The sequence below is a fragment of the Tinamus guttatus genome, unplaced genomic scaffold (assembly GCF_059628265.1).
Source record: "Tinamus guttatus ecotype Peru unplaced genomic scaffold, ASM5962826v1 Tinamus_guttatus_pri_ptg000942l, whole genome shotgun sequence".
Classification (NCBI taxonomy): Eukaryota; Metazoa; Chordata; class Aves; order Tinamiformes; family Tinamidae; genus Tinamus; species Tinamus guttatus.
Genome location: NW_028289476.1, coordinates 1,347,901 through 1,354,509, shown reverse-complemented (window position 1 = coordinate 1,354,509; position 6,609 = coordinate 1,347,901).

The following is a 6,609-nucleotide window of genomic DNA, read 5'->3' as shown; positions in this document are numbered from 1 at the left end:
GGAGCTCTTGGGTTATAAAATCCAGGCCATGCTACCCAGGGCTGGGTGGCACAGGTGTCTTCATCCATCGTGCTTTGCACATGCAAACCCATATATGTGTTCTCCTCTCTCCTAGAGCTGACAATCGTCCTGCTTCGAGCAGGAGGTTGGAGTAGGCCCCTTCCAGATGACACTTTTGTCATTCTGCTACCAAATTATATGCCCATAAGACTACATATTCTGAATGATTCTGAACAGCAAGCAGATTGAAGGATGCAAGACTGTGTTTTCGGTGAAATATTCCTGTTTCCCGAGCAAAAAGCAAACAGCTCCACTGGCTCTGAAACTTTTAAAAACAAAAACTTAGGGCAGGTCTAGAAAATGAGGGAAATATGGTGAAACAACCCTTCTAAAAATGTAAGACCGTTCAGATTCAGTTCCTCCGGGCTTCCCCAACAAGCAGATTATTCAGTGATGAAACCAGGAGAATAGCTGTAAATGAAAAGGGTGAATGAAGCCACCCGCCATGAAGGCAATAAACACAAGGTTGCCCAAATTCAAAAGTGGATGAACACTGTTGATGGACATTCAGGCCAGCTACCCCTCGCCGCCTCTCCTGAAAGCAGAGACAGACGTGGGTTTTGTGGCACGGTGAAGCACGCAGCCTATTGCTGCATTCGTGATGAGAAATCACTGAAAGCACAGCCTCTTCAAGTGGCCCCAGGTTTCTGCTCCTCTATCAAAGGTTATTTCGATAGCCGTTTTGCCATTGTTACTAATCACTTGAAATTAGTTCCGTGACATCATGTGGCAGCAAGGAGAAAAGCACATCACTGAGCAAATGAGACTTCTTGAAGGGCTTGAAGTTGTGTCTTATCTTCACAGTTTGGATAACCTTTTGCATAATAATCAACAATTTCAAATATCCTGGACATATCACCTATTCATAAGAGATGAAGACACGCTTTGAAATCACAGACTAGACTTCATAAACACAAGGAGCACTGATGTGGTGTCACACAGTAACGAAGAGCTAATGTCTCTTTGATAAAGCTGTCTGCTGAGTTGGATTTCCTTGCCATGATGTCAAGAACGGTTGACGAGACAGACGTGTTATTAAGTGGTAAAAATAAACAGATGGAAGAGGCAAGTGAGAGATTTCAGCAATGACTTTCCAGAATGTTTCACAAAGAATAACCTCCTCATTGCTATTCCCTGCTGGAGATGAAAGATAGGAGGTACTTACCTGAATGTTGTACAGTCACAGTTGTTGTAGCAGGGCTTCGTTGCACCCCCTGCAGCCCCTCTGCTTCCAGGACAGTGCTGGGTGTGGGTGATCTCACGGGGTGAGACCACAGCTAGACAGGTAGCCAACAGCCCATGACCACCCGAGCGCAGGGCCCACACGATGGGCCGGTTCATGCACCTCTAGAAGGAGTGCTGGTCCCGACCTGCTGCTACCCTGGGCACCAAGCCATCATCGTGAAGAGTCCTGATGTGCGTTCACATGTCTGCTGGCTGCCTCTATTCCTGCTGTGCGTCGCAGTTCCGAGCTCCTAACCCCTATGCCCTTGCCCCGTTCTCAGGCAGCCTCCCACATCCTCAGCTGTCTCTTCTCCCCACCTTTCCTTTTCAGCTCTCCCTTCCCACAACGTAGGAACGTGGACATCAGGCAGTCGGGGCCGACACGCTGCCCAGCGAGGAAGGGCAGATCACGGGTAGCCTGAGAATGAGTTTCAGTCCCTTGGATTGCGACAGCTCAAGTGTCTCCTCCTGCAGAGATGTGATGCTGAAACAGCTGCCAAGTAACAATGTTTGTGAGCACGGAGGGGCCTGCCTTTGCATCCAGGGTCCTACCACAGTGGGGCTGGAGAGAAGGCCCTTTTTCATACAGAGACCACGGAGAAGGTCCGTTGTGCACAGAGCTGGCTCCTGACCAGGCCCTCGTATGACACATTATTGGGAGAGCAGAGGGCAGCTCCTGCCATGTCACCGCAGGGCTGCAACCATCTCCAGACTGCCTGCCTCATTCTTCTGTGTTGCTTAATATCAATTATAAAATATTAAATCAGATAAATACCTTTGGCCTTTCTGGATGATAAGAAAATACATTTTTCTGCCTCCTAAAATGCCGTTGTTTTCCCTGGAAATGCTAATGGGATTATATAAAGGTTATTTCAGCCTCCTCTCAAGTCTGGAGATGTGGCAAAACAATTGCAGTGCCCTTTGTTTATGCCTTTTTAATGACTACTTTTATCTCCAGGTATCTGAGGCCTTTTCTCAAGTACTCGCTTGCAGGGTCCTGGGGCTGCTTAATGGGAGGATCCTTCCTGGGGAAGGTGGATACATCCATGTTGTCACATTAGAGAGCTGCTGTGGTGGAAAGCTCTGCGGCTGTGGTGGGGATCTGCCCTGTGGGTCACGATGCATCTGGGTACGTGCCCTGCTGTGTCCTGCAGCACGGACGTGTCTGGGAAGACGCAGTCACGCGTCCAAGCTGCTCCCGAGGCCACGTGCGCCCCGCGGGGGCTCGCTCTGCTGGTTTCCCCTTTTCAAGGCTCGTGTCTGCGCGCCGGCCGCAGGATGCACGCATGAGCGCGCCGAGGTCCTGAGCAATGTCGCGCGCTGCCCTCCCTCCCTGCAACCGCCAGTCTAGACAGGCCTTCCCCGCAGCACGCAGAAGCGACAGGCTGAGTAAGAAGCGTAGTTCATGAACCAGCGGCAGCTACAAAAATAGCTGTGGAGCCCCACTTGTCCTGCTCTCTGAACAAAAAGGCCTTCCAAACGCATGTTTTCTTCCTGCGCTTGTTGCTGGTCTTCTGCCAGGCCCTCTGCAATCAGACAACCCTGGATTTGCACCCAGTTCTTCCCTAGCATTACCAAACAGCCGCAGGCACCCAGTGGAGTGGTGATAAAGGTGCGCTTGTGAAAAGCCTGAAGACCATCTGGCTCTAAGCAATATGAGTCAGCATTATGGGCTGCCTTGCTTTGAGGAGCTGGTAGGACGAGGGGCCTTCCAGAGGATCTTTCCAACTCTAAGTCCTTCTAGGAGTCTATAAAAACAGCTGTGAATTTTGGTTTAGCTACAGTCTCGTGCCCTTTTATGCTCTGTGTTGTTCACCCCATTGGCAGCCCAGAAGGAGAGTGTGTGCAGTTACATTTGGGGTTGTAACAGTTGTAGCAGTAGGATGGGGATTCGTGTCTTTCCCCTCATATTTCTTTTATTACCTCAACTGGCATAAATGGAAGGAGGAAGAGGGGAAGGAAAGGAAGATATCTTGAGAATGGTTCTACTAAGTATAGTTTGATTGTGTTAATACGTTTAATAATTTGAGAGGAACAAGGAGTGGTTCCCATTTCCCGGTGTGGGATGCACATAGCGGTGCCTGACGGCGCGACGATGGGCAGGGAGACGTATGGCCAGGATCTGCACGTGGTGCTGCAGCTTGGCAGGCTTCGGCACAACTGCTGCTCCCGGGGAGTTTATTTTGGATGATCAGTTTGTGGCCTTTGAGGCGAGGGAAGAGACTTTGGAGAACAGTTCTTTTTTCCAATATTTGTGGTATTTGTTTAATGTTTTTTCTGGAGAGGCCTCAGTTCCCGTGGTATGGGATAAGCAGGGCAGGTTCACCACGGGAGTTTGTCTCCCTGCTCCCCTCAAAACTGGCGTAATGAAATACATGAGCTCTCTACAGCCCTCGCCAAGTTATATCCTTAGACCATCACGGCTACTACTAAACTGACACCATCATTCATTATGCTGTTCCCCAAAGTCCTACTGCTGCAGAATTAATCTGATGCTTTCACTTCCTCTGTATCTTTCAAGAGTCTCCCTGGCATCTGTGTTAATTAGAGAAAACCTGAAATTTAATTACTAAAGCAATGTGTTCAGTTTGGGGACTATCTTCTCCGTGCACTGTCAGGAGCCACCCAGACAGAGCCACTTAGGTCACTGCCAGCACTGCGACCCACTGCAGCCTCTCCAGGTGCCCGTGTGTTACTGGTGGGACTCCCCTTGACACCAACTCCATGAGGTGCCCGTGGCCTCCATCTCCTGCAAACCAGTGAGACACCTTGGACCCACAAGGATGAACAACATCCCAAGAGGCAGCAAGGTGATTAACAGTCCTCCCGAGGGGCCAAGACCCAGCCAGCTCCATGGAGCAGCACTGTAGGCAGACAGCAGCGTGGACTTGAATTTCTGCAGAGCTTCAGTGAACTTTGCATGCACACGTGTCTTCAGATTTTTTTGTGCACATGGGCCTTGAATGAAGTGTCTGAAATAGCAAAGTCAAAGCTGGCAACTGAGCCCAACAGGCAAGATTTCATCTGGCGGGTCCAGTCTTGGCACTGAACTGGGATCATCCTGCTGATGGTGCAACAGAGAACACCAAGAATGAGCAGCGTACTGAAAAGTATGAGCTGGGAGGAAAAGCAGAAGAGAAGATTCTTGAAAGGCACAACAAGATTGATCCCTCAAAGTGGTCTTCATGCTTTGTCTGCCAGGCTCTGAAGTACCTCAAGTGATGGGTACTTATCACTTGGTGAGGCAACGCAAAGGCCTATTTATTCCTCTTCTGTCTGACATTAGCCCAGTTGAGCCACTTCAGCTCCTTCACCTGGAAATCAGCAAATGCAACATAAACCCTCAGCATGTCTGCAAGCTATGGAGGTTTCCTTAAGGCAGTTTAGGTGGCTGGATCAAAAGGCCTCAAAAAAAAAAAAAAAAAAAAAAAAAACCTCAGATATTCAGGGTCAGCAGACAGAGCACAGCAGATGATCCTGAAGTCCTCGTAGGACGTGTGTCCCTCCTTGCTGGCCCTGATTCTGCAAAGCCTGGTTCCAAAATCAGTCTCGGCCTGGCTGTAGAGCAACGTTTCTGCTCCCTCTCCTGGGAAGGCCAGGGATGGCTGAAGAGAACCACAGACAGCTAGGTCTGAAGCGTGACCACCATCCACTCCGGACCCGCAGCACTGCTCTGAGCGCATTTCTGACACTAGGAGAGGGAATAGCAGCCTCCTTTCCTGCAGTACCCCACTCATTTGAGGATCCACTTGACACAGAACTCGTAGAGGCACCCCCAGTAGGCCTCTATCCTGGGTCGTTAAGCAGGAGGGACTCTCATTTGGCCCTATGGCCTTTCCCTGCCTGCTGGCCCAGCTGAGAAAGAAGCCATTCATGAAGACTGGCTAAAAAACCTCTCTATTATTGCCACCAGGGTGCTGGTCACTAATGTGGACTGTATTCGATTAAACCCTCTGTCTGAGAAGGGCCTTAAAGTTGGAGTATTGGAGGCAGCAATAGTGATAGCAGTGGTGTGAGAGTGCAACATGCTGATGCCCAGCTTGGGAGGTGCTAACCTGCGAAAAGGGGATACAGGAATGGAAGAGATGTTCACTAGAAACTGCTGGAGCCCAGTACTTCACATCTAGCAACGCGACGGGGTAAGATACTTCAGAAGATCTGCCACCTCCTCAAAAGGCATATCCCTTTATTGCTTGTGTCACTCTTCCCCTAAAACTGCAGATTTGTAATTTCACTCCGTTTAATTGTATCCTTGGCTTCAGCAACGCTTTAACCAACCCTGCAGGGCCCTTTCGTTGGGGGAGGATTTTTCATCCAGCAGTCCAAGGGCAGTCATTCCTTCCTGGCTCCCCTCCATGATTTTCTCTTCCAGGAAACACTTATGTTCCCAGGTAGGCTGCAATGTGCTTAGCACAGTGCTCTGCTCCGCTGGCATGAGTCAAGAGGAGTTCAACCTTTGGAAAATTGTTTCTTGAAGGCCAGAAACATTTGTTTGTCCTGTACTTAAATGTCTTACACTGACACGTCAGAGCAACCACAGCCCGTCGCTCAGCATCCCGAATGACAGCACAGCATAACTGATGGCCCAGTGAATGCCTAGCGGATAAAGAAGAACATGGAAATACTCTAATGTGCACAGTGAAGAGCGTGAAAGGAGACCTGTGGTGGAAAACTTCATTTCCAGAGGGCTTTTGACTATGCTAGTACAGTGCTTTCTTATCATCACAGTCCTTAGTGCTTTTAAGGGATAAGAAGAATTTTCTCTATTAAAAATATCCTACATTCTTCTTTCTGAAAAACCCATTTTGTCACCACCCCATATAATTTCCCATCTTTCTTTATGTTACTGCCAAAGCTTGTACTGAAGACAAAAACATTCTGCCTTGTTGCTTCCTTTATTTACACTGATTCTCTGTGCTACTATTTCTCTTCTCCACACTCCAATCATCTTTATCAACCAGTCATTGAAGAAGGTGGTTTCTGCTGTTAAACAAAATGAAAAGGAAGCCAATATCTTTTGGTGCCAGAACCCTCCTACATATTGCTGATGTTTTGACCATACTTGCCAATGGGTGCAAACCCAAAAACCCGCTGCTTCCCAGCCCTTTCCCAATGAAAAAGGTTTGGGAGTTGGATAGACTGAGCAAAGTGCGGTTCCCGTGTTAGCATGCAGGCTGTGATTTCTTGTTTGGACCCCGACTGTGTGTTCAGGCTGTGGCTTTTCTTTTTTTTTTTTTTTTTTTTCCCCAGGGAAATATGAGTGTGAAGACAACATTATCAGAGGCAGAGTGGAGAGCAATTCTGCCCACTCAGTCTATCTGCTAA